The 10,924-nt window shown below is 38.5% G+C and overlaps 1 pseudogene; it reads right to left on the bottom strand.

The window, feature by feature from the left end:
• Positions 1-470: 470 nt before the first annotated feature.
• Positions 471-752, bottom strand: LOC116274944 (annotated as a pseudogene).
• Positions 753-10,924: the final 10,172 nt, after the last annotated feature.

Genomic DNA, 10,924 nt, shown 5'->3' with positions numbered 1-10,924 from the left:
TTCTGTTTTCTGGGAGTTAAACACCCACATTAGAGGCCACAATCCCACCCTGTGACACACAACCAGACTCTGCTTCCTCCTCAGGCAGGATCAAGAAAGAATGAACAGATAGAATTGATAAATATCTAAGTACAGTTATAGCAAGTTGTCATCCAGGTTTCATTTGTTCTGGAAAAATGACATAATCTCAAACATTTAAGATATTAAATGTTGTTAAAGAAAATTCACCTTTTTTTTTAGTGAATGCTTTTAGTGTTTTTTTTTTTTTTTTCCAGATACGTCCACTTGAAAGTCTTTGAAATCCATCAATCTCTTTTTAATAAAAGATCTTGATTTCAGATAAAATTAATATTTCTATAATTAGGATAAAGCAAACACACATTCTTATCTTGAGTTTATTATTTCAGGTGATTTCTACCAGAAATGACTTCCATGAGTATTAGAGTTCTGAGGGCCACTCAAATATTTGCCTACATGCTTATGGGAAGCTTGTGTAGCTTTTACTTGGTAGAAATTCCAGTTTTTCTGAGTTCTTAAATTCCTTCAGTTTTTACATTTTGTATTCTTTGTAAAAGACTGGATCATTATAGTAAGCAGTTAAGAGAGTCTTTCAATGCAGAATTTTCTTTCCAGTATTTTACCACCCTAAGGATTCCAGAGTTCTTGCAACACTTGGTAAAATCTTGAACTTGTTCAGAACACCTCTCTCTGGCCATTTTTCTCATTATGTGAGGCATCAAAACATCTTTTTCGACATGTCTTAGTTGCTGCTGGGGTTCAGCACCATCTTGGTGGGCAGAGAGGGTGACTGTGTTGCCACCTGGTTCAAATAAACCCATCAATCTTTCTGAAAGGCCTCTATTATTTTAGAAGTGTTTTATGTATAGTGCTTACTTATTGACAAGTCTTAACTCCCAAACTGGAATATGTCACCTCTTTCAGGCCAGGAACTCTCGTTAGAGTCATCTCTGTAGCACAGTGTTGTATACACAGGAGGACCTCAGCAAACAGTTGCTGAAATCATATTTTATTTAGCATTTATAGTAATCACTACTATATGCTTCTTTGGCATTTTACATATGCTAATTTAATACCAGTCTCTGTGGGCTTGAGGAGAGATTAAATTTAAAATAAATTTAAATGTATGTATATACACACCACTATCCTATAATAAAAGTTTAAGGCACATTTAAGAAATTGTAAGTAATGATGCATAAAGATTTGGGTAGAAGAGAAAGTAGAGATATTGGAGATTATGGTAAGTAGTGACATAGTATAGGAAAAAGTTCCAGGCAGGAAGCCAAAGAAAAGCGTAGGTGATAAGAAAGAATGAGACAAAAATTGGAATCGTAGGAGATAATAAGTATAAATAATGAGACATCATATGTTGAGTTTCAGTCTTCAAAATATTTTATTTGGAAACTCTCCTCTCTGGAGAGAAAAGTGGGCCAATCCTTTTATTGAAGGAGTACCTGATACTCGGACGCCATGTGGCTCCTAAGAGAAAGAACAAGAATTGAAGCCAGATTTTTCACTGCTCCTCTTGGAGTGACAATTAGCAAAGTGAATAAAAGACAGAACAGAGTAACTGCATCTTTATACGAAAAGAGTAAACATGCTAACAATGGCTGCCCTTATTCACAGTTAACTTGTTTAATCTTCATAACTTAATGAGCTGTTACTCTCTTTTGCAGATGAGAAAACTGAGCACAAGGCAGTTCAATAACTTTCCCAAGATTCAGTAACTTTCCCAATATCTTTCCCTAAATGGTAGCAGTGGGATCTGATTTTGAATCCTGTTTGTCTCCACAACCACTGCTTGTCTCTTCATTCTGAACAAGCTTTCTCATCCTGGAGAAGAAAGTCTGTTGAAGCACTACATATAGACTTATATTTGTATTCAATAATTTCAGTGATTGCTGGTGTAACAACCAGTCTGATTCCTGTGCCTGTGCCTGTTGCTCGGCCAGAAGTACTAATGATAATTTCACTTATTTGTTAATCACATACTCTGTGTGGCTTAATTTTCTTTTCTTTCTTTCTTTTTTTTTTTTTTGGAGAAGGAATCTCGCTCTGTCGCCCAGACTGGAGCGCAGTGGTGTGATCTTGGCTCACTGCAAGCTCCAACTCCTAGGTTCACGCCATTCTCCTGCCTCAGCCTCCTGAGTAGCTGGGACTACAGGCGCCCACCACCTCGTCCGGCTAATTTTTTTGTATTTTTAGTAGAGACGGGCTTTCACCATGTTAGCCAGGATAGTCTCGATCTCCTGACCTCGTAATCCGCCCGCCTCGGCCTCCCATTGTGCTGGGATTACAGGCGTGAGCCACCGCGCCCGGTGTTAATTTTATTTTCAAGCATCCATTAGATGTTGGCCTTCGATAGCTGTGGAAACAAAGGCATAGAGGGTAAATAACTTGTTTACACAGTTAGATAATGGCAGAGCCAAGAGTTCAGTTTGTGACTCCAAATTTTGTGACTCCAAAGACTCTTCAGAGCTCCATTAAATGACTGTAGTGTCCTCTTCACCTCTGTCCCAGGTGTGGCTCTCTCTTCTCTCCCAGAACTCTGTCCTCTAAGGGCCCATAGTTTTCATTACCATTATTGAGGTGGTTGATGTCAGTTGCCTGCTCAACCACCACATCCACCTTCTTGCATGCTCACAGAGACATGATTTTGTTCATCTCTTAAGAGGTCAGTGATAGGTTTAGACATCAGCATGTATATGAAATTCTGGTTAATGAGATATAAGGGAAAGTCTGCTGGTGCATGGTGGTTTCCAGAAAAAATTTCCTCTGTCTTAAAAAGAAAAGAGTGGTTTCTTCCTTCCTCCACTGTAGGAGGTTGTTAGAAGATATCATATCTGGAGTAGTGGCAGTCATCTTGCACCCATGAGGGGACAGCCCAAATTGGAAACAGCCAACATGCTGAGAAACTCTGAGTGAAGACAGGAAAGAACTTAAGTCCTTGATGAAATCTTTGAACCAATGAATTTCCTATTCTGGAACATCTTGAACTCAGGACTTCTTGTCATGTGAATAATAACATATCCTTGCTGTTTAAGTCACTTCTGCCTGGGTTTTCTGTCACGTACATTTGCAACCATCCTAACTGATATAATTAATATATTCAGCATCACCATCATCATCATTAACATGTATTAGGTGCTTACAATAGCTACTGTGTTGAGCTTGTTATGTGCATCTTCCTATTTAATCCTCACTACAACCCTATGAGCTACGTGCTTTTATAATTTCTACTTTACAGATGAGGAAACTGCAGTTTAAAGAGGTTAATGTGACCAAGGACTCACAGCAGGGAAGTGGCAGAACAATGATCTGAAGAACAAGGCACTCTACTTCCTTCATCTTTATTAATACTGCAATAAACCACAAGTTTTATTATCCTTGTTTTGTTGATAAGGAACCTGCGGTTCCTCATTTACAAAAAAGAGATTAAGTTCTGCCCCAAACTAGTAAGTGAAAGATTCAAACTGAGATTTTTTCTGATTCCAAGCCTGTGTTTTTCACTGTATATTCAGGCTTCTCACTTGACCACCTTCCCAGACTCTGAAAGGATTTCTCATTTTCAGACTTTTCTTTAACTCTTTCTTCTCCATTCCTTACCTGTTCTATCCCGCAGTCTGCCAGCCCCTTGTTTTCTCCTGAATGACAATAGATATTTATCTCTACTTACTAGTGATCTAATTAAACTATTACATCTTCTAGGAACTGGGTTCCTTAACTTTGTCAATATGCACCTGTTGCCTGGCAGTATGGACACCTTGATGAGAGGATGGAGACCTCAGGCTTGTGGTGTACTAGACACTTGATGGGGTAAAGCATGTGCTTGGGGTGGATCGGGGGAAGGGGCTGGAGGGAATGCTTTCCTGTATGTGGCTCATGGGCTCTGCAACCCTGCTCTTTGGAACAATTAAAATGGAATACAGAAAACCCCCATATTTAGACCAAGGGAGAATCAAAATATTGGCGATGTTAAAACCTTAGAGACAAAAAGAGGAGGAGGACAGAAAGAAAGTTAATCACTACTTTCAGTAATGTCAATTTAGTCTGGAGACTCAAACGCCTTGCTACTCTTGCCCAGTTTGCCTCCTCATCTGCTATAGGCTGATCTCACAGGGAGGCTGTGGCTCTTCCTCTCCCACCATGGTTTTCCGCATTTGAGCCAGACTCCTTGGCTTTATTCATGCAGGTCTGGATTATTCTTGCTGCTCTCCCTCCCCATCTTTCAGCCCAAATCCTACCCATTCTTCAAGACTCAGTGCAAGTCCTACATTCTCTATGAAGCCTTTTTGAAACACATCTGCTTACATGAGTCTATATTTCCCTGAATTTAGGAGTTGTGATGATTCAACTCTGGAGTGTGGATGCTTCTGAAAGTTGTTTTCACCACCTTCTCTAAAACCCTTGAGCTTCTGAGCTATTGACATGATTGGTCCTTACAACTGCTAACCCTTCAGGAGTCCCAGCTATACCCGCAGCAGTCTTTCTAAGACCACCATACACCCATCTAGTGTTTTGCCTGACTTCCATTCTTTCTGTCTTCTTCTGGTAACATCACCTCAGTTTTTCTTTGGAGGAGCTAGAGGAGGGCATGTGACCCAAGTTTTAGTCAATAAGCTTATTTATCTCCCAAGTCATCTGAGTTGTGCAGAGAGCATATCATTCAGACCAGTCCAACAGGAATCTCTATGAGATTTATATGGAGCTATTTAAAAGCAGAGAATGGGTAAGTCATGGTGGCTCATGCCTGTAATTCCAGCACTTTGGGAGGTCGAGGTGGGCAAATCACTTGAGGTCAGGAATTTGAGACCAACCTGGCCAACATGGTGAAATTCTGTTTCTACAAAAAATACAACAATTAGCTGGACGTAGTGGCATGCACCTGCAGTCCCAGCTACTCAGGAGGCTGAGGTGGAGAATTGCTTGAACCCAGGAGGCAACGGTTGCAGTGAGCCAAGATCGCACCACTGTACTCCAGCCTGGGCGACAGAGCGAGACTCCATCTCAGAAAACAAACAGACAAAAAAAACTTAGGAATAAACTTAACCAAGCAAGTGAAAGATTTGTACATGGAAAACTATAAGACTCTGATGAAAGAAATTGAAGAAGACACAAATGAATGGAAAGATATTCCATGTTCATGGTTAGAAAGAATTAATATTGTTAACATGTCTATACTACCCCAAGCAATCTATGGATTCAATGCAATGCCTATCAAAATTTCAGTGGCATTTTATACAGAAATAGGGAAAACAATCCTAAAATTTATATGGAACCATGAAAGACCCTGAATGGCCAAAGCAATCTTGAGTAAAAGAGAAAGCCAGAGGCATCACACTACCTGATTTCAAAATCTACTACAAAATTACAGTAATCAAAACAGCATGATCCTGCTATAAAACCAGACACATAGAATAGAGAGCCCAGAAATAAATTAATGTATTTACCATAATTGATCTTTAACAAGGTGTCAATAATGCACAATGGTGAAAGGATAGTCTCTTTAGTAAAGGATGCTGGGAAAACTGGATATCTACATGTGTAAGAATAAAATATGACATTTATCTCACACTATATAAAAATCAATTCAAAGTGGATTAAAGACTTAGATGTAAGACCTGAAATTGTAAAACTATTAAAGAAAAGTATAGAGAAAAATCTTCTTGACACTGGTCTGGGCAATGATTTTTGGATGTGAACCCCAAAGCACAGGCAACAAAAGCAAAATGGACAACTGGGATTGCACCAAACTAAAAGGTTTCTGCATAGCACAGGAAACAATCAACAGAGTGAAGAGACAACCTAAAGAAAATGTTTGCAAATCACACATCTCATAAGAGGTTAGTATCCCGAATATATAAGGAACCCAAAAACTCAATAGAAAGAAAGTAGCCCAATTACAAAAATGGTCAAAGGGCCTAAACAGACATTTCTCCATAGAAGACATACAAATGGCCAACAGGTAAATGAAAAAGGGCTCAACATAACTAAGCATCAGGGAAATGCAAATCAAATCACAATGAGATACTATCTTACTCCAGTTAGAATGGCAATTATTAAAAAGACAAAAGAAATGATGATGGGAATGTAAGTTAGTATAGCCATTATGGAAAACAGTATGGCGATTCCTCAAACAATTAAAAATAGAACTGCCATATGATGCAGCAATCTCACTTTGGGGAATATATCCAAATACAATGAAATCAGTATATCCAAGAGATACTTGGACTCCTATGCTCATTGCAGCATTGTATTAGTCTGTTCTCACATTGCTAATAAAGACATACCCAAGACTGGGTAATTTATAAAGGAAAGAAGTTTAATTGACTCACAGTTCCACATGACTGGGGAGGCCTCACAATCGTGGCAGAAGGTGAATGAGGAGCAAAGTCACATCTTACATGGGGGCAGGCAAGAGAGCTTGTGCAGGAAACTCCCACTTGTAAAACTATCAGCTCTCAAGAGACTTATTCACTACTACAAGAACAGTACAGGGGAAACCGCCTCCATGATTCAATTATCTCCACCTGGCCCCACCCTTGATACATGTGGTTTATTACAACTGAAGGTGAGATTTGGGTGGGGACACAGCCAAACCATATCAAGCATTATTCATCATAGCTATGATATGAAATCAACTCAAGGATTCATTGAAAGATGAATGGATAAAGAAAATGAGATATGTTTATATGTAATGGAATAGTATTCAGCCTTAAAAAAGAAGGAAATTCTGCCATTCGTAACAGCAGAAATGAACCTGGAGGACATTATGCTAAGTGAAATAAGCCAGACACAGAAAGACAAATACTGCATGAGTCAGTTACATGTGGAATCTACAAAAGACAAACTCATAGAAACAGAGAGTAGAACAGTAGTTGCCAGGGACTGGGAGTGTGGGAGATGGGGAGATGTTGGTCCAAGGGTATATAGTTTCAGTTAGACCGGATCAGCAAGTTCTGGAGATCTATTGTACAGTATAGTGACTATGGTTAATAATAATACGCTATATACTTGAAAATTGCTAAAAGAGTAGATCTTAAATGTTCTCATCACAAAAATGATAAATATGTGAAATGACAGATATACTAAATAGCTTGATTTAATCATTCCACTATCTCTCTCTCAAAATATGTTGTACAATACAAATATATACAATATTTGTCAATTATACCTTAAAGCTGGAAGGAATTTTGTTTTAAAGGTGAGAAGCTCTCTTTCTTTAATCTAATTTGATGAAAGCCTGTTTTTTTTGAATTTCAAGAATTTTTGTCAATGTGCTGAGAATAAAGTGAATGGAGAGGAAATTCCACAAACAGCAAGAGAGACATTGATTAATTCCATCATTTGACCTGAATTATGTATCTAGCCAAACCCACCCTTGAAATTTTCATTTTCTTGAGACAATAAATTTCCTTTTGCTTAAGTCTGCTTGTGTTGGGATTTTTCTCAATTGGAACTCAAAAAGTCTCAACAGATTTATCCACCCAACAAGTGAGGTTTCCTGATACTACATCATTAAACCTGTGCTATAAGCCCACAGCTACTAGAAAAAAAAAATCTTTGTTATCCAACAACAACAACAAATGCTATATTTCTTCCTGCCCTTCTTCCTATTCTCCCTTAGAGTATTAGGAAAGTGATCAGGGGACTAATGTATGTCCCTGAAAGCCTTGGTTTTGGTCTTGTCCTCAGAACAGCAATTCTGTGCTTAGAAGGAAATGAACATGGTTCTCTAAGACATCGTAAAACAGAATTCTGGATCCAGTGTGATGTTGATGCTGAAGAGCCTTTGTTCTTGGAGAAACCTGGTGCTAGATCTTTCCTGAAATTGCTCCAGTATCCTCAGACCCGTCTGAGCACTGAGGAGAGGGCACGAGTCATGTGCTGGAAGGCTGCTAGAGATACAGCACAAGAAGACATTTTCAGAGCAAGGACCCAGGCCATGAAGAATTTCCAATAATTTCATGGTTGTGCCATAGGTTTGTGAACAGATTTATACACTCCAGGCATGGGGAGTTTCAGGGCTCTCAGTAAAGCAAGAAGGCTAGAGAGATGAAGTGGGAAGGATATTTGCAGAGAATGAAGCAATTTTCAACCGGAAAATATAAAAATGTAGCAACTGCAGAAACCCAGAACTGATACTTCTCTACTGCTTACATTGTGTGAACACGTGTGTGTTTGTGTGTGTAGCAAAGTTAAAAATTGAGTAATCAGATTGTTTAGCAATCGTTCCTCATTAGGCCCCGAGCCTTGGTGGTGGTGCCTTGTTCATGGTTTGAGGAGCACTGGCTGGAGTGTTTGCCCTGAAGCCCCATGCCTCACCTTTTCTTCTGGGGATGGGAAGGAGGTGCAGTGGGCTGTATCCTTGAAACTTGGCCCAGTGACACAGAGCATGGGTCATTTTGCTTTGTGCAGATCACCAGACCTCAAATAGGAGGGGAAAGGCTCTGATGCTGACAGGTTTCTAAGTGAGGCTGGCTGGATGGCTGGTGTGGCATTGGCTGGGGAGGCTGGAGATCGGGATTATTGGCATTTTCTTGAACCACATGACACTGGAGAAATACTAGTCAACTACCAGCTGACTTGGTGCCTTTAGGCTCCACCTCACCCTTTCAGTTGCCTCAGTGGAATCGAAATATAGGTCTGTGCTGTAAGACTTTTTCTGTGTTTCCCAAGCCTCCCAAATTCCTTGAAATGTATTTGAGGCCACTTTTTTTTCTTTTCCTCTTGTTAACTCTTTTTTCTTAAAATCACACCAAGAATTCATGCTGAACCATAGAAACATGAGAAAATTCAGAAAAACAACATGAAAGAGTAAGTATAAGCCCGTTGTTAACATTTTGTTACATGTACAGTCACGTTAATCATTGTTAACATTTTGTTACATGTGCAGTCATGTGTTGATTAACAACAGAGATTTTGTCCTTGTGTGAACATCAGAGAGTGTACTTACGCAAACCTAGATGGTACAGCCTACTACACACCTAGGCTACATGGTATAGCCTCTTGCCCCTAGGCTGCAAACCTGTACAGCATGTGACTGCACTGAGTACAGTAGGTAATTGGAACACAATGGTGTTTGTCTAAACATATCTAAACATAGAAAGGATAGAGTAAAGGTATGGTATAAAAGATTTTAGAAATAGGACACCTATATAGGGCACTTACCATGAATGGAGCTTGCAGAACTGGAAGTTATTCCGAGTGAGTTGGTGGGTGAGTGGAGTAAATGTGAAAGTTTAGGACATTACTGTATACTCCTGTAGACTCTATAAACACTGTACACTTGGGCTATACTAAATTTATCTTAAAATATTTTTATTCAGTAATAAATTAGCCTTAACTTTTAAATAAAGTTTTTAATTTTTTAAACTTTTTGACTCATTTGGTGATACAGCTTAAAACACAAACATACCATACCACTCTATAATGTTTTCTTTCTTATATCCTTATTCTATAAGCCATTTTCTATTAAAAACTTTAAAAAATTTTCTAAACTTTTTTGTTTAAGACACACACACTAGCCTAGGCCTACAAGAGGTCAGGATCAACAAAATCACCATCTTCCTCTTCCACATCTTATCGCTCTGAAAAGTCTTCAGGGAGATACCATGCATGGAGCTGTAGTCTCCTATGATAACAATGCGTTCCTCAGGAATACCTTGTGAAAGATCTGTCTGGGGCTGTTTTACAGTTAACTTAAAATATATATATAAGTAGGAGTATAATCTAAAATAACAATTAAAAGTATGGGATAGTAAATACATAAACCAGTAACAGTTATGGATTATCATTATCAAGTATTGTGTACCATACATAATTGTATGTGCTGTGCTTTTTTGTATGACTGGCAGCACAGTAGGTTGACACCAGCATCACTAGAAGCACATGAGTAACATACTGTGCTATAATGTTAGGATGGTTATGATATCACTAGGTGAGAAATTTTTCTGCTGTATTATAATCTTACTGGACCACAGTCCAGTAAGATATATGGTTCATCACCGTCCATCATGTGGACTATTTTTTCTTTTTGTGTTTATTGCTTGGTAACCTCTTTTTAAAAATTGAGTATATTCTAGACATCTTTTCTTATCAATAAATACTCTTCTATACAATCATTTTAAAGGTTGGCTGCATTGTGTCCTATTGTCTGGATATGTGTAATTTATTTTGCCAGTCCCTGTTGCTGGGCAAGAAAGTGGCTTCTGGTTTTCCTGTATTCAGTATAATAACCTCCTTATAGTTACATGTTTGTGTATATCTTTCAATATTTCTCATAGCTTTCTTGAATTGGAATTGAAATTTTGTGGCTTATTATGCTTGTTTTTAAGGTGTTGATGACTTTGTCAAATTGTTCTACAGGAGGTTGTGCCACTCATTTGTGAGTGTCCATTACCTGAGTACCAGTTTTCATGAACTAATGATCATTCCACCCACTTTGGGGCTGGAGCACAACAAATCACACAGACTCACTTTCTTTTTTAAGCTATTTACTCCTTTGTAGTTTTGCTTCTCATTATCCTAGATACATTATGAATTTTCTGTGGAATGCAAGTATCTTGGTTCTTCCATACATTTAACCAATGTTTGTTCAGTGCCAACATGTGCTCAGGCTGGGGCTCAGACTAGACTCTACCCTCAAGGAGCTTGCAACCTAATGATATTAATTAGAACCAGAATTTCATGTAAGTAATAACCAATTCATGCACAGCAATTTTAATGTTACCTCTTGATATGTATTACCTCATTTAATGTATACAGTAATGCTGATATCAGTATTACTACCATCTATTTCACAGATAAAGACATTAAGACTGAAAGATGCTGGTTGAAAGCCTATGTAACTAACACATGGAAAAGTAGCAATTCTAAATCTCATCCTTCTTCCTTATACCCTCAA

Source organism: Papio anubis, chromosome 5, assembly GCF_008728515.1.
Source record: "Papio anubis isolate 15944 chromosome 5, Panubis1.0, whole genome shotgun sequence".
Lineage (NCBI taxonomy): Eukaryota > Metazoa > Chordata > Mammalia > Primates > Cercopithecidae > Papio > Papio anubis.
This window is presented reverse-complemented; position numbering and strand designations above follow the sequence as displayed.